General features: G+C 34.3%; 1 protein-coding gene across 1 annotated transcript in view; it reads right to left on the minus strand.

Moving 5' to 3' along the window:
• The window catches only part of LOC142340786 (Na(+)/H(+) exchanger beta-like), a 134,924-nt gene extending 118,096 nt beyond the window's left edge, over positions 1-16,828 (minus strand). Inside the window, exon 1 of the mRNA XM_075391495.1 lies at positions 16,749-16,828. The gene's annotated coding sequence lies outside the window, so the exon portion shown is untranslated. The remainder of the gene's footprint in view (positions 1-16,748) is intronic.
• Positions 16,829-19,003: the final 2,175 nt, after the last annotated feature.

The raw sequence follows: 19,003 nt of genomic DNA on the forward strand, positions 1-19,003 counted from the left end.
AAAATTCGCCCGAATTGGTCTCTGGTCAGACTAGTGTGCGCTCGAATCGGCCTATGATCAGACTAATGTGCGCTTGAAACTGCCTCTGATCAGACCGTCCCAGACCAAAGTGACCTCTGATCAGACAGTCCCAGAACAAAATGGCCTCTGATCAGGCAAGTTCCAGACCATTGTCCAGACAAAAGTGCGCTCGAAGCCTTTTCCAGACCATGTATTTCGAGCGCACCGGGAACATGTGTGCGCTCGAAACTCGTCTGATCAGGGGTCACTTCGGTCTGGCCACCTCGAACTGGGAAGTTCTTTCCATTTTTAGCAAAACTATGCTGTCCTATTGGAAATTTACTCAAAAAGGTACTAAAGTTGAATGGAACGACACCCATGATTTGCACTTTAAAAAAATCAAACATGTGATCCAAAACTGATCCCTAGGGTCAGATGCGACGCCTCAAAATATGTTTTAGATAGAATTCTGGAACAGAAAACGTGTTTGTCGGAGACCTATTATCTCATTGCTGAAATTCTGCGGAAGTGAGTCTTTTGTGGCATTAAACATTTCACATATTTTCTCTACGGAAGTAATTTTACCGTAGCAACTAACCCTTATTCACAGATCTCTGTTTCAAAAAGAGCTATTGAAACCCGGGTTGAGAAATTGCGACGAAATCGAAGCAAGAACTGTCGTTTTTGGTCGACTTTTGTCGATTTCGTCGGTTTTTTATGTAGGAAATGTCTATTATCTCCGTTTTCGTCCGTATTGTCGGTATTTGATGTAAGAAGTGTCGATTGGCGTAGTTTTCGTCGGTATTGTCAGTTTTGGCAGTAAGAAGTGTCGATTATCGTCGTTTTTTGTCTGTATTGTCAGTCTCAATTTGTTTTAAATACAAAAGAAATAGAGTAAAACTAAGTGACAAGTGGTGCAGTGTAGGAGAAGGTGGCTAGTAATATAGGGGTCCAAGGTTCGAATCCTGGCAGGGACTGTCCGGTTTGTGAGATCTTTAGAATGACAAAAACCGACGATTCTTACGTTAAAATACCGACGAAAACCGATCAAAACGACGAAAAAAACGTAAGGGCTTTGATCGGTTTTGGCGAAGTAAAAGCGGCGAAAACCGACGATTTCTTATGTTTAAATCCGAAGAACTTCTCAACACGGGAACACCTCAACGCCAGTCAACTTGCTAAAAAAGACAGCTTATCCCGTTGGACTTCAATCTAAAACTTAAGCCAGGATCAGATATCAAATTTGTAGATAAAAATTGTCGCAATCCATCCGCAGAGACACAACGCATCTAATCTAATGTGGTAGCAAAAACAAAAAATATCACATCCAAGAAAACCTTGTGGCAGCAAAAACAACACAATTTAAAAATTCAATTAAAAGCCACATTTGGCAAAGCACCCGGATAAAGGAAATAGCAAAAACTCAGAGAAAGCTCACTTTTGAAGCAAGTGAAATTGAACGTGACGATGAAGTGACAATTCTGTTTAGAGAAAATTATTTTGAAAATAACTCTACTGAGCTGGAGCAAAATTCAAACTCGCTTTCGGCCTCTGAGACGCCAATTTTTGGTTGTTTTCTTTCTCTGCATTACACTATACTAAAAATATAATACTGTTGACAATCAATTTACTCCGAATTTATTCAACTCACTTAACTCAAAAAATTTAATTCCCCTTCTACAAATTAACCTCCAAATTCATTAATTTACAACGATTTTGATCCAACTTCTCCTAATTGTAACTCATTTTACAGTTACTTGAAATATGCTACTTGAAACAAACGCTTTACTTGCTCCTAGCGCAAAATTAATAGTAATGTTTTTGCGTATGATGCACTTTTTGCTCAAAAGTCGGAAACAGGTGCCGCGAGGTTCAGATCAACTGAGTATATCTCTGCACCAAAAGGCAAATGTGTCTTTTGATTCAAGTATATCTTGAGGATCAACCATTCTATCCCATCTTCTCATGATCAAAATTTCAGAAAATGCATCAACGGAAAATGAACTTCTCGCTATCTCAGTTTTTGTCTTCAACAAAGTCTTTTCTAAAATTATGACTTCCAAAGATACCGTTCTGAGAGAAATAAAACATTTTGTCATGGCGAATGACAAGCAAAGATGCGAAAAATTGTCAACAAAAATCCACTCATATTGGACGGATCTGCATGTTCCCTAAGGCTGTTTGTGTGCTGACGATTGCGTTGCAATTCCTATAGGTTCTATTTAGAACTGATCGATTCATCGCACATGTCTCACACTGGTGGTTGATGAAAGTCGGATCTCGTTTGTATGGTGGCCCTGTTTTTACAACAAATTATTCACCAACGCCGGAGAATGCACCCTCGTAAGAATCTCCGACCAATAATAAATGTCAATTTAGACCACTGACAAAATGCAAGATGACGAAGAAATGGAGATCGATTTTGTGCGACCCATATTCAACAATCAAACAGAAGAATTTACAATTCGAAATTGATTAAATGATTTAGTAAAATTCGAAGGGGAAAAGTATGCTCATGTACTTCAAGCATTGACTTCAAACATTTTCTTCAAGAGTATAAAATTAAACCAAGAAGTGTAGATATTAATATGCAATGTCTATGGATTCAATTTTACATTAACAACAAACCATTATGCACTACTCTCTGTTTCGAAGCCAAACAGATCTAAGGATACATCTCAAAGCCAAATATCTTGCTGAATAGACACCTAATCCTGTTGGACTCCAATCTACAACTCAAGCCAGGGTTAGATATTAAATTGGTAGATGAAACTTAACGCTACCCATCCGCAAAAGCAGACAGCAAATTATTATCGACGAAAAATTGTGGTATCAAAAACAAAATAACTAAAGAAAATAGTTAAAACTACATTCAGCAATGTACAAAGCTAAACGAAATAGGAAACACTCAGATAAAAAATTTAAATTTGAAGCGAGTGAAATTGATCGTGACCCTGAGGTGACAACTCCGTTTCAGAAGAGTCATCTGCAAAATATCTTTACTGAGCTGGAGAGAAATTCGAACCCACTTTTTAGCGTTTTAAACGCCTACTTTTGGTTTTTTTCCTTCTCTGATTTTATCCATACTGCAAAATCATCAACTGTGGGCATTCAAATTAATCCGAATCTACTCAACCCACTTACCTCCAAGAAAAAGACTTCCACTCCTACTAATTACCCTACAAATTCAGTTATTAACTACATTTTAATTTCAACTTAATCTCATTCATCTGATGTCATGTCATTTCACAACAACCCGGAATATGTTCCTTGAAAAAAACGCCTCAGTTAAAAACGCCTCGATGATCCTCGAATAAAAATTATATTTTAGGCAGATAGTTATTTTAGGCACATTTTTCTAAAATTTTCGAAGTAACGCCAAGAGGTTTAGATCAACAGAGTATATATACGCTGCAAATGGCAAGTGTTACATTAGATCCAAATATGTCTTGTGGAACAATCATCCAAAACAATCTTCCAATATGGTCATAAATATGGGAAATACATCAGCGGATAGTGAACTTCTCGCTATGTCAGTTTTTTCTTCAACAAATTCTTTTCTAACAACATGACCTCCAAAGATACCGTACTGAGAGAAATAAAAGTTTTTGTCATGGCGGATGAAAAGCAAATGTGCGATGATTTGTCAACAATCACACACTCATATTGGAAGGATCTGCATGTTCCAATAGGCTGTTTGTCAATCGCGTTGTAATCCCTTTTTTCAAGTATAAAGAACTAATCGATTCATTGCACATGTCTCACCCTGGCAGGTGATGAAGGTCGAATCTCTTGGAAATTGTATGGCGACCCTTTTTGCAGCAATATTATCACCAACACCGGAGAATGCACCCCTTGTAAGAAACTGCAACCTATAATAGCTGAATGTCAATTTTGACCACTGACAAAATGCAAGATGACGAAGAAAAATAACTCGTGTTCTTGCGACCTATTACTCAGCAATCAATATGAGGGATTTACAATTTGGTATTGATTGATCGATTCAGCAAAAATCCAAGGTCAAAAGTATACTCATGTACGTCAAGCCATTACATCAAATCTTTTCTTAAAGAGCATAAAAGTAATCATGGTGTATGGCGGAATATAAGAACAGATTAAGTGGGCATCTTGAAGACACGAATTTTACGCATTTTTTCATCAATTCTGTTTTATCATCAGTAACTAAAAATCGAACAATTGGTCTAGTAGAAAAGTGATTCACACAAAAACACACTGCCTCTATAAAACAACAGAAATGATATAAGAACGCAATTAGCAAGTTTCCAACAATGACTAGAGATATAATATGCCGTATTCGTTTTTGCGAGAACAAGATCACTAACATGTCTCTTCTGAAAGCATAATTTGATCTACAACTTAAGCCAGGATCCGATAGCAAATTTGTAGATAAAACTTAACTTAATCCAACCGCAGAATTACACCGCATGTCTTCATTGATGAAAAAATTGTGGTATCAAAAACAACATTATTTAAAAAAAATTGTTAATAAAACCACATTTAGGAAAGTACAGGCTAAACGAAATAGGAAACACTCAGAAAAACTTGACGGTGAAGTTGCAACTCCGCTTCCGAAATGTCATCTGCAAAAAAAACTCTACTGAGCTGGAGCAAAACTCAAACTCTTTTTTAGCGTTTGAAACGCCTACCTTCGATTGTTGTCCTTCTCTGCTTTTATCTATGATAAAAAATCATTCACTGTCGACAATCAAAATACTCCAATTTTGTTCAACTCATTTACCTCAAAAAAATGAATACCCCTCCTACTGATTACCCTGCAAAAGCATGTATTTACTACATTTTGGATTCCACTTATTCTCATTAATCTAACGTCAACTCAATTCACAATAACTTGAAATATGTTCCATGAAAAAAACGCCTTTCTCGATTCTCGCGAAAACACATTATTAATATTTATTTTGCGCGTGAGATACATTGTCCTCAGAAGGTGGAAATAGCGCCGAGAGGAACAGTTCAAAAGAGTATATTTACGCTGCGAAAGGCAACTATTACATTCGATCCAAACATACTTGTGGAGCAATCATTCAACACCATCTTCCCATAGGGTCATATTTTTCAGAAAAACATCAACGGTTAGTGAACTTCTTCTTAGATTTTTCTTCAACAAATTCTTTTCTAATATTATGACATCCAAAGATACCGTTCTGAGAGAAATAAAAAATTTTGTCATGGCGAATGACAAGTAAAAGTGAGAAAAATTGTCAACATACATCCACTCATATCGGAATGATCTGCATGTTCCATAAGGCTATTTGTGTGTTACAATGCCTATTTGATGTATAAAGAACTGATCGATTCATCGCACTTGTCTCACACTGGCAGGTGATGAAGGTCGCATCTCTTGGTTATTGTATGGTGGCCCTATTTTTACAATAAATTATTCACCGACGCCATAGAGTGCACCTTCTTAAGAATCTACAACCGATAATAGCTTAATGTCAATTTAGACCACTGTAAAAATGCAAGGTGACGAAGAATTTTAACTCAAATTCGCGCAACCTATACTCAACGATCAAAATGACAAATTTAAAATATGGAATTGATTGATCGATTCAGTAAATATATATAAACAATCTTGTTGTAACGAGGAATATAATAATAGATTAAGTGTGCATTCTAATTGAAACAAAATTTACACATGTTTTTGTACACATAGCATCATTTCTATTTTATCATCAGAAATTGATCATCGAACAATCGGTCTGGTAAACAAAAGGTTCAGACTATAACATATTGCCCGTATTAAACAACAAAAATGACATAACAACGCAATTAGTAAATTACCAAGAATGATTAGAGGTATAATATACCATATTCGTTTTGGCATGCAAAAAAACCAATAACAAATCTCCTTTGAAAGCCTAATATGATCAACCACCAAAAACGACATTCAGAAAAATAACGCCGGATAACGATTTTCACTCACACTGTATTGGGATATTGTTGAAAAAAAAAGAATACTTAGACGCCGAAACAGTAAAAAGAGGCAATATTCTGCCAGAAGAATATTGGAACAAGATAGACAACAGAAGAGAAATGGATATCAGTGACAGGAAGGGAGTTGAAGCCAAAAGACTCTACGATCACCTGCAACAAGAATCCTGACCCTGTTAGCAGATACACGTACCTGAAGGGCAAAAGCAAGCCTATTCCCAAACCAGAAGAATTTACAATAATTGTCAGCGCAAGAACAGAGCGAAGAATCGATTATGTGAACCCATAGCCCCAGGAACCCTAACCGAATTAACAGCCACATTTTGAAAGTTTTAGAGGCAGAACTACTTGAACTACTCGGGGGTGGCATCAAAAATTGCAGTTCATAAAAAATTGAAGCAAAGGGGGGTGCGAACAAAAGAAGTTGCTATCTATGCCGACCGTAGACCAGTCCATCACGTTTGGGAGTCAACACAACAGTGGGTAATTTCTCAAGCATTTGAACTATGAAAGTTGATTAATGGTGATGTGATTCTGAAAGATACGGAACAAAACAGAAAACATGGTAAAGGAATGACTAAAATGTTCTAACTTCCAACGGGGCCCTCAAACTAGACTTCCAAATATGAGGAGATCAAAACGGTACTTGGGTACAACAATTTTTTTCGATTGCAAATATTCAAGTACAAGATTCAAGATAGGTCAACAGACGAACAAGAACCTCAGGATACAGAAAATTACGCTGAGTTGAAAGTCAAGATTTCAAAAACACCAGACGGGAGGTTTGCGGAAATCATTGCGTGAATTTTATTTAATGCAATAACCTAACAGTCCGAGTAGCACATCCTCAAACTCGGCAATGGAGAATTCAGCTTCGTATCCTTTCGATAAGGTTCTGGACATTTCAAAAGCTGAAATGAGAAATGGGCCCTAAAAACTTAACAGAATGTCTTCCTAGACGGAACAATTCAATTGACCTACCGCCAACGTCAAACCTTTATCTACTTGTGCATCAATCAGATGGAACATCCGTTATCTACTTTGGAACAATATTTACTCGGTCTGTTGTTTAGATGCAACTAACTAGCGATAACTAGCAATAATTGTAGCTTCTCCAAATTTACTAATCAAATATGATTGGGTCACTAGCAATTATAAAGACTTAAGTTCCGATGGAACTTGTTCAGAACCGACAAAAAACATCGGCGCTAATATTAAACGTTGTTGAAACTTATTTTTTCATGTGCACAGATCTCGAGATATTTCCGTTTATTGGTTTCTCATATCCCTTTTCCTAAAAAATTTACTCTCGTAAAATTTTCTCTCACGGGGGGACTGTGATAGATGCAATTAATGTCAAACAAGGAGGCTCGTTACTGTGCGTTCGCACATGATGTTCCGACCCCAGCTCATCTACATTTTTGACTTAATTGTCAACCAAATGAAGAGATAACAAAACCAGATGTTTCAGTTTTAAAAAAATGTCACAAAACCTAACTATTAATTGAATTGCATATTGCAATGCCTCATTACAGCACTCACCATTAAAAAGACTACAAAAAAAATAAACAAACAAAAAAAAAGCAAAGACAAAATTTTCACGGCAAAAACTCAGTATCTAAAAGCACCTAGTAACAACGTCAAAATGCAATCAGATAAAAAACTACACAAATTTACTTATTTCCAACTATACAGCAGATGGAATAAATGTGTCTCAAAAATCAATCAAAATATTTTAAACCAAATAATTTCAAAAGTCTTAAAAATCGTTAGCTCATAACAAAATAATTCTTATTCCATTTACTAAAAAGTCATTATGAAACAATTGGGACCTGTCTTTGGTTAGAATAAGCCATAGAAAAGAACTAAACATGCAGAAAAACTCAAAAAATTACAAACAACTTGCGAAAACACAAAACATTGAAGCCATTAAAATTATTAGCTGTTATCTGAACGTAATGTATTTTTATTCCAGATTTTATTTACAATGAATCAACTAAAATAATGCTGAAAGAATAAACAAATTATTTTGGGCCACATTTGAAAATTTTTGGGATCTGTTATTACTCGAATGTGCTAAAGAAGAGAAAAAGAGACAAAAAACACCACTCGCAAAACTTTTATGAAAACGGATATTGTCCAACAAACAACACATCAGGTACAACATAATATCAGTAGAATTGTTAATTTTTGAAATTCAAAGAATTGGATGGGACCTCTCAATGATGGGAATAAGATACAAGTTATAGAAGTCAATAAAAGAACAACAAAAACTGAAAAGATTGAAAAATCTTCGAATTTGTATTATATCATCAAGTTAAAGAAAATGAAGTTTAAACTCGCTACTTCAGGTAACATTTTGTAATAAATCTTCAATTACACGCACTTGAGAACGGTCACAAATTTATGACTAATTAGAGAGTAAAAAATTGGCAAAATGTGCAAATTCGAAAAAATGATTGACCGAGAAAAGTAACAGAACCATTAGAAAATGAACTTTTCAATAAAAAACATTTCTATTTTTAATTGATTTTGTAGAATCAATAGAATTTTTCTTTTTAATTAATATGACTTCAATTAGTGTTATCAACAAATAACATATACATTAACACCACGATTTTGATTTTTCTTCAGAAAACCCGTAGCATCAACGACAATAAGTTCAATAGTTTTCAACGGAAGCGAACAAATAAGCAAAATTATACCTCAATGAGACGAATAGGATTTTTGTCATTCATAAGACGAAAGCTCATCTAACACATTAGAACAAGTTATTGACTATGAAAACAACAACAAATACAGGCAAAATTCAGTAGAAAAGCGCGAGAAGTAAGTGTGGAAGTCACTCAAACCATAAGCTTTTTTCTGAAAACTTTATTTATGATCCAATGAACGTCCTATCTAAACCAATGGGAACTACCAATATTAAGGTAATGTAATAAGATTTCAAAGAAGAACCAAAATTACGAAAAAAGAACATCCAAAAATTTTAAAAAATTATGAAAACTCGTGCGTCGAAATCATAAAACCAATAGTTGGAAGAAACAACCTCGAAAAGGATAAATTTTTTTAAGTAGAAAGGAAGGTGTCCCGCCATCACTGAGACTGACTTACAATTCACGAAAAAAGTTCAATTTTGATTAAAGTTCAAAAAAATTTTCAAAAAAATATTTTTAAAATCATAAGACAGAAAATTTAATAGCTTTTAATGGCCGAAGTCAATAAATACGCTTATTTATGCCTCGCGAGCAGGACAGGAAAGATGTTTGTAATGCATAGGTAATCGACGAGAAATCAGAAAGTCTTGTGACTATGAAAACAACAACAATTACAGGCAAAAACCAATAGATCTGTAGAAAAGTGCGAGAAGAAACTGTCGAAGCCCTTTAAACCATAAGTTCCTCTCCAAAAATTTTATCAATGATCCAATCAACGTCTTTGCTAATTAAATGGGAGCTATCAATATTAGGTTAACGCTATAACTTATAGGTTAAAGCAATTTTATATTTTTTTGAAATCTTGTGGCATTGAAGTCAAGTAAGCAATAGTTAGAAGATAAAACCACTAACGGGAGAATTTTTGAAATTTGGTTGCGCTAGGAAGGAAGCGGGTCCTTCTAATACAGAGACTGACCTCAAGTTAACAACAATAATTTTAAGATTGCTTAATGTTCAAAAAAAAGTACAAAAGAATATTTTTAAAGTCGTAACAGACATTAAATTTAGTAGGTTTAAACGGAAGTCATTAAATACTCTCATTTATTGCTCGATGGGGGGAAAAGAAGGGTGTTTGTCATCCATGGGTAATGGACAAGACATCACAATAAATCTTATTACTATGAAAACAACAACAAATACAGGCAAAAACCAATAGTTCTGTAGAAATGTGCGAGAAGAAAGAGTCAAAAACTTTTCAACCACGCTCTTTTCTCTGAATACGTTATCTATGATCCGTTGAACGTCTTCTCTAAGCCAATGGGAGCTATCAATGTAAGGATAACGTGTTAAGATTTCAAAAAGAACCATTAAAACGAAAGTATCCAACTAATTTGAATTTTTTTTTGAAATCTTGTGGCATTGAAGTCATATAAACAATAATTAGAAGATAAAATCGCTGACCAGAATAGTTTTGCTTGCAGTAGGAAGGAGGGGGTCCTGTCATTACTGAGACTGATTGACACTTCACGAAATTAAGTTTATGATTGATTAATTTTAAAAAAAATTTTCGAAAATTTGTTTTCAAAGACTTAGCAGCCATTAGCTGTCCTCTCAACGCACTAGATAGGTTCACTGAATGCTCAATACGAAATTTATTGCAGTTTTGGGTCATCGAGTCAACGAATGCCAAAGGACTTCGAAAAATTAGTAAAACCTCAAAAAGAAAATCCAAATTTTTTTTTAAAGTTACGAATCGAATTTTCATTTAAAACAAAGAGTCAAATCCAGAAAATATGAGCGATTCTTTGAAAACAAATGTTTTGTTTATTGGGTTTCATTTGATTTCAGAAGGATCCAATAATTTTAAAAGGATCCAATAAGATTTCAAAAGGATCCAACAATACGAAAACACACAAAAATTTTATATTTTTTTTTTGAAATCTTGTGGCATTGAAGTCAAGTAAGCAATAGTTAGAAGATAAAACCGCTAAACAGAGAATTTTGGAAATTTTGTTGCGCTAGGCAGGAGGTGGGTCTTTTAATACTGAGACTGACTTCAATTTCACAACAATAATTTTAAGATTGCTTAATGTTCAAAAAAAATTTTCAAAAGATTATTTTTAAAGTCGTAACAGACATTAACTTTAGTAAGTTTAAACGGAAGTCATTAAATACTCTCAGTTATTGCCGGATGGGAGAAAAAGGGTGTTTGTCATGCATAGGTAACCGACAAGACATCACATTAAATCTTATTACTATGAAAACAACAACAAATACAGGCAAAAACCAATAGTTCTGTAGAAAAGTGCGAGAAGAAAGAGTCGAAAACTTTTCAACCATGCTCTTTTCTCCCCTCTGAATACGTTATCTATGATCCATTGAACGTCTTCTCTAAGCCAATGGGAGCTATCAATGTAAGGATAACGTGTTTAGATTTCAAAAAGGACCATTAAAACGAAAGTACCTAACTACTTTGAAAATTTTTTTTGAAATCTTGTGGCATTGAAGTCATATAAAGAATAATTAGAAGATATAGTTTTGACCAGATTAGTTTTGCTTGCAGTAGGAAGGAGGGGGGTCCTGTTATTACTGAGACTGATTGACACTTCACGAAATTAAGTTTATGATTGATTAATATTGAAAAAAGTTTTCAAAAATTTATTTTCAAAGACTTAGCAGCCATTAGCTGTCCTCTCAACGCACTAGATAGGTTCACTGATTGCTCAATACGAAATTTATTGCAGTTTTGGGTCATAGATTCAACGAATGCCAAAGTACTTCGAAAAATTAGTAAAACCTCAAAAAAAATCTAAATTTCATTTAAAATTAGGAATCGAATTTTTATTTAAAACTAAGAGTCGAATGCAAAAATATATGACCGATTCTTTGAAAACTAATGTTTTTTTCATTGGGCTTCATTTAACTGTAAATGAGGTTTGTCTTTAACGGAAACTCAATTTGAAAAATGACTAGTCTCTAAGTGACTTAAAAAAACTTTGAAAATTTTTTTTCAAAAAATGCTCTCAAATTACTTTCAAATTTTCTGATACTAATCTTCCCTATGAGACCAGAACTAGTCTTTTTGTTGCCCTTCGTCTATATTGAACACAAAATTGATTTGTTTTGTAGCGTGAAATGTAATTTTGAATTGCTATTTTCATAGAAAAAATCTTATTTTGAAGAAAATTTACACTAAAAGTGAAAAAAATCGTGCAAAAATCCCGTGTTCCTGCAAAATTTCAATCCTTGTAAACTCCTCAAAGAACGAAATTCAAAAATCTTTCTTATTTTCAATTCTACGGTGGGTGAGCTTTTAATTGATAACACTTACATTTCCCTAAGGTGAATATGTCGATCGGCCAAAATTGTCTGAACCAATTTGAGTATATAGTTCCTCCCCCCAACTGGGATCGGAACAAAAAATACGTTAAACTGATACCCGCGTTACCATAGACTTCTTACTGTGCTTCAACCAACCATACAGCAGATGGAAAAAATGAGGCGAATCTCAAAAATCAATCAAAATTTTTTAAACCAAATAATTTCAATAGTCTTAAAAATCGTTGGCGTATAACCAAATAATTGTTATTACATTTACTAAAAAGTCATTATGAAACTATTGGGACCGGTATTTGGTTAGACTAAGCCAAAGGAAAGAACTAAACATGCAGAAAAACTCAAAAAATTACAAACAATTTTCGAAAACACAAAACCTTGAAGCCATTAAAATCATTAGCTGTTATCTGAACATAATCTATTCTTATTCCAGATTTTTTTACAATGAATCAACTATAATAATGCTCAAAGAAAAAACAAATTATTTTGGGCCACATTGGAAATTTTTTGGGATCTGTTATTACTCGAATGTGCTAAAGAAGAGAAAAAGAGACCAAAAACACCACTCGCAAAACTTTCATGAAAACGCATATTGTCCAACAAACAACACATCAGGTATAACATAATATAAGTGGAATTGTTAATTTTTGGAATTCAATGCCTTGGATGGGACCTCTCAATGATGAGAATAAGATACAAGTTATAGAAGTCAATAAAAGAACAACAAAAACTGAAAAGTTTGAAAAATCATCGAATATGTATTGTATCATAAAGTTTAAGAATATTAAGTATAAACCCGCTACTTCGTGTAACATCTTTTATTAACTCTTCAAGAAAAGCATTTGAGACCGGTCACCAGTTTATGACTAATTAGAGAGTAAAAAATGGTAAAATGTGCATATTCGAAAAAATGATTGAGCGAGAAAAGTATCAGAGCCATTAGAAAATGAAGGTTTCAATAAAAACATTTCTATTTTTAAGTGATTTCTTAGATTCAATAGAATTTTTTTTTTAAATAATATGACTTCATTTATTGTTATCATCAAATAACATATACCTTAACACCACGATTTTTTCAGAAAAACCGTAGCATAAACGACAATAAATTCAATAGTTTCCAACGGAAGCCAATAAATACGCTAAATTATACCTCAATGAGACGACAATGTGTTTTGTCATTCACAAGATGAAAGGTCATCTAACACATTAAACAAGTTATTGACTATGAAAACAACAACAAAGACAGGCCAAATTCAGTAGAAAAGCGCGAGAAGTAAGTGTGGAAGTCATTCAAACCATAAGCTTTTTTCTGAAAACTTTATTTTTGATCCATTGAACGTCCTATCTAAACCAATGGGAACTACCAATATTCAGGTAATGTAATAAGATTTCAAAGAAGAACCAAAATTACGAAAAAAGAACATGCAAAAATTTTAAAAAATTATGAAAACTCGTGCGTCGAAATCATAAAACCAATAGTTGGAAGAAACAACCTCGAAAAAGATAAATTTTCTTTTAAGTAGAAAAGAAGATGTCCCGCCATTACTGAGACTGACTTACAATTCACGAAAAAAAGTTTAATATTGATTAAGCTTCAAAAAAATTTTTCAAAAAAAATATTTTCAAAGTCTTAAGACATTAAATTCAATAGCTTTTAATGGCCGAAATAAAAAAAAACGCTTAACTATGCCTCAAGAGCAGGACAGGAAAGATGTTTTTAATGCATAGGTAATCAACGAGACATCACAAAAAGTCTTATGACTATGAAAACAACAACAAATACAGGCAAAAACCAACAGATCTGTAGAAAAGTGCGAGAAGAAACAGTTGAAGCCAATTAAACCATAAATTCCTTACCGAAAATTTTATCAATGAATCGATTAACGTCTTTGCTAAATAAATGGTAGCTATCAATATTAGGTTAAAGCAATAAGATTTCAAAAGGATCCATTAATACCAAAATACACAAAAATTTTATATTTTTTTTGAAATCTTGTGACATTGAAGTCAAGTAAGCAATAGTTAGAAGATAAAACCGCTAACCAAAGCATTTTGCACTTTTTGGTTGCACTAGGAAGGAAGCGGCTCCTGTTAATACTGAGACTGATGTTCGAAAAAGAGCTTAAAGTTCGAAAAAAATTCAAAAGAATATTTTTAAAGTCGTAACACACATTAACATTAGTAGGTTTAAACAGCAGTCAAAAAATACTCTCAGTTACTGCCCGATGGGAAGAAAAAAGGGTGTTTGTCATGCATAGGTAATCGACATGACATCACAACAAATCTTATTACTATGAAAACAACAACAAATACAGGCAAAAACCAATAGAAAAGTGCCAGAAGAAAGAGTCGAAAACTTTTCAAACATCCACTTTTCTCTGAAAACGTTATCTATGATCCATTGAATGGCTTCTCTAAGCCAATGGGAGCTATCAATGTAAGGATAACGTGTTAAGATTTCAAAAAGAACCATTAAAACGAAAGTATCCAACAACTTTGAAATTTTTTTTTGAAGTCTTGTGGCATTGAAGCCATATAAACAATAATTAGAAGATAAAACCGCTGACCAGATAATTGTTAATTGCATTAGGAAGGAGGGGGGTCCTGTCATTACTGAGACTGATTGACACTTCACGAAATTAAGTTTATGATTGATTAAAGTTAAAAAAAGTTTTCGAAAATTTATTTTCAAAGAATTAGCAGCCATTAGCTGTCCTCTCAACGCACTAGATAGGTTCCCTGACTGTTCAATACGAAACCTATTGCAATTTGGGTTAACGGGTCAACGAATGCCAAAGGACTTTGAAAATTTTGTAAAACCTCAAAAGTAAATCTAACTTTCATTTAAAATTACTATTCGCATTTTCATTTAAAACTAAGAGTCGAATCCAAAAAAATAAGTACGATTCTTTGAAAACGAATGTTTATTGGGCTTCATTTGACTGTAAATGAGGTTTGTCATTAACGGAACATCAATATGAAAAATGACTAGTCTCTAAGCGACCTAAAAAAAACTTTGAAAAATTTGTTTCAAAAAGTGCTCTCAAATAAGTTTCGAATTTTTTGATACCAAACTTCCCTATGAGGCCAGAACTAGTCTTTTTGTTGTTTTTCGTCTATATTGAACACCAAATTGATTTGTTTTGTAGCGTGAAATGTAATTTTGAATTGCTATTTTTATTGAAAAAATCTTATTTTGAAGAAAAATTACACTAAAAGTGAACAATATCCCGTGTTCTTACAAAACTTCAATCCTCGTTAATTCCTCGAATAAAAATTCTTTAATTTTCAATTGTCCGCTGGATGAGCTTTTTATTGATACCACTTACATTTCCCTACAACGAATATATCGATCGGCCAAAATTGTCTGAACCAATTTGTGTATATATTTCCTCCCCCCACCCCCACCCCCCAAGTGGGATCGGAACAATAAATACGTTTATCTGATACCCGCGTTACCATAGACTTCATATTTTGCTTCAAACAACCGCTTAGTCTTACCTACCATGACCCTAGTGTCAGAGTAAATCAGTCCTGATTCATTAATTTCCAATATTAAAATGTTAAATCAGGACTGAATCAGGTGTACTAAGTGTAGATACTGTTTGAAAAAAGTCAGAGCAATCTTTTTTCATGATTTTTCTCTGCACATACTTTTTCCATAGTAGTTACTTATCCGAGTCAAATCATAGAAAAATCAGAGACAAATCTTAATTTAAAGTTTTCGAATACCGTGAAATTCGAAAACCATGTTTCCCAATCCGGCAAAAATGCATGCAAAAAGCTATGCAAAAATAAACAGAGAAAATTTAGATTAGCTAAAAAAAATTTAACTGGATTGACATGTGAATAGATCTTAGTACCGAATCCCGGAGGTGATTTTCTATTTTCATCAACATTTCTTGAGAATCATATATGGCCTAGGTACAATCGAGTTCATCAGTTGGAGGTCAGTGGATGTTAGAATCAGGTTTCTGTTGGTGGTAGAATTTACTTCTGACACATGATTGATAGGTGAATAAGATAATGATAGCGCCAAAACAAAATTAGAATTGAATTTTGTTTTGTGACCATTACTTATCGACATAACAACAAAGTTCGTCAGGTAAGTTGTTTTTTTTTGTTCTTGTAAACTTTAATAAAGAAAACTTCTAAGTTTCTCGATGTTTCTTTGAAACCATCACACCCTAATCGGATCAACAGCCACATTTTGAAAGTTTTAGAGGCAGAACTACTTGCGGGTGCTATCAAAAATTGCAGTTCATAAAAATTTAGAGCAAAGGGGGTGCGAATAAAAGAAGTTACCATCTATCCCGACCGTAGACCAGTCCATCACGTTAGGGAGTCAACACAACAGTGGATAATTTCTCAAGCATTTGAACTATGAAAGTTGATTAATGGAGATGTGATTCTGAAAGACTTGGACTAAAACATGACAGAACAAGGTAAAGGAATTTCTAAAAGTTCTAACTTCCAACGGGACCCTCAAACTTGACTTCCAAATATGAGGTACTAAAACCAAAACGGTACTTGGGTACAACAATTTTTTTCGATTGCAAACATTCAAGTACAAGATTCAAGATAGGTCAACAGACATACAAAAACTTCAGGATACTGAAAATTACATTTGCCTACGGTGAATATATCGATCAGCCAAAATTGTCTGAACCAATTTGAGTATACAGTTCCCCACCAAGTGGGATCGGAACAATAAATACGTTTATCTGATACCCGCGTTACCATAGACTTCATATTGCGCTTCAACCACCCGCTTAGTCTTACCTAATTATCTGATCTCTCTACAGCCATAGTTGATCTTGTAATTTGTAATATCTATGCTACTTGATCTGCTTTGCTTGTTGTCCTTTAGTCTGCCTACACAGCTGAAAGCTTAGAACTCTACTTTTATACTCTTTTTCCCACTGGTAAACTCTGCAGTTTGATGATACCCAACCTTTCATTAGGCAGTCATTTTAGTACAAAGGCTGGTCAATCAATGTAAGGCCTTTGGTTCCATCGTTGTAATCTACGCTTAAAAAGGTCATTTTCCAATTGCCCAATCAATTCGCATTAAAATTTGTTTGCTGTGGTTGTTATCGTAACCAGAAATTGAAAACAATGCTGCGTGAAAAGCATGAATTTGTTATCCCTTTTGACTGTCAAAAATCTTTTAAGTCACCCCTACAAATTATTTGGTTTGTAGAGCACGTTACTTTGCAACACAAAAGGTCTGGCCCATTAAAGCACTCCAAATTTAGTGGTCATATCACCTATAACACCCCCTCGCCATTTAGATAGGATATCACAATGGGGATTGTTTGTTATTTCGACCAGGGCTATAATGGGCTATAACGAACCAAAACAAAACACGGGGAGCATATAATATGCCCACAGAATGTTGGGGTCCCTTTGATTTTATTTCAAACCCAATTGCTAAAAAATGACTGAGAGTTCTTTAACCAATGGTTTTTTGCATAGTTTTTGTAGGAAGTTGTTCTGACCAAGCGGCTAAAAATTTACGCTGACTGACATGAATTCGCACAACTTTGGTCGTTCAAATTGATATTAAAAGCAATACCATAGTCTGCAGTGTATGAGATTAGCATTTTTATCTTGAGCAAAATTTGTCGCAAAATTGTAGCTTCTCCAGGTTTACTAACCCAATAATTGGGTCACTAGCAATTATAGAGACTTAAGTTCCTATAGAAATTTTTCAGAAACGACAAAAAACATCGGCGCTAATATTAAACTTTGTTGAAACTTATTTATTCATGTGCACAAATCTCAAGTGTTTTCCATTTATTCATACCTTTTCCTAAAAACTTTTATCTCATAAAATTTTCTCTCACGGGGGAAGTGTGATAGACGCACTTAATAAAATAAACGTGTTTCTGCGTACTCGCAGCGGGGCAGCATGAGGCTTTCAAACTGCAGTGTATTAACAGTAGCCTGTTATCAGCTGTCCTTTTTCAATTATTCCCCACATCTCAGACTGTTCATTTGGTGAGCATGAATGCTCTTTTTTTGGTGACTATGGCCACTTTTTTTGCGTCTGAGACTTTCACGTGGTACCATTATTGTAACCAACATTGGTTAGGTTATGGTCAACCTGAAGCTACGGTTAAGTAAGAGCTCATCCTTACACAGACAGCTTCACGGAGGCAGGTAATTGAATTCTCAATCATTGGCGTGTGAATCACACACCTTACCTCTCGGCTATCACGCCACATCTCAAATAAATACGTTTATCTGATACTCGCGTTACCATAGGTTTCATATTGTTCTTCAACCAACCGATTAGTCATACCTAATTATCTGATCTCTCTAAAGCTATAGTTGATCTTGTAATTTGTAATATCTCTGATCTCTGCTACTTGACCTGCTTTGCTTGTTGTCCTTTAGTCAGCCTACACAGTTGAAAGCTTGAATCTTACTCATTCTCTTCAAAGCTCCCCATTGAGACAAGTGTCAATCTCGAATTGTACTTTTACTTTTTTTCCCACTGGTAAACTTTGCAGGTTGATGATACCCATACTTACAGCTGTGGGCATTCATATTAGTACAAGGGCTGATCAATCAATGTCAAGCCTTTGGTTCCATCGTTTTAATCTTCGCCTAAAAAGGTCATTTTACAATTGCCCATCCAATCAATGTGCATCAAAATTTGTTTGCTCTGGTTATTATCGCATCCAGAAATTGAAAACAATGCTGCGTGAAAAGGATGTATCTGTGATCCCTTTTGACTACCAAAAATCTTTTATGTAACCCCTACAAATTAATTGATTTCATAAAGCACGTTACTTTGTAACAAAAAAGGTCTCACCCTTTAAAGCACTCCAAATTTAGTGGTCATATCACGTATACAACATTCCCCCCATTTAGATAGGATATCATAATGGAGATTATTTCTTATTTCGACTAAGGCTATAATGGGCGATAACGAACCAAAACAGAACACGGGGAGCATATATTATGCCCACAGAATGTTGGGGTCCCGTTGATTTAATTTCAAACAAAATTGCTAAAAAAATGACTGA

The sequence above is a fragment of the Convolutriloba macropyga genome, chromosome 6 (assembly GCF_964194025.1).
Source record: "Convolutriloba macropyga chromosome 6, txConMacr16.3, whole genome shotgun sequence".
Taxonomy (NCBI): Eukaryota; Metazoa; Xenacoelomorpha; order Acoela; family Convolutidae; genus Convolutriloba; species Convolutriloba macropyga.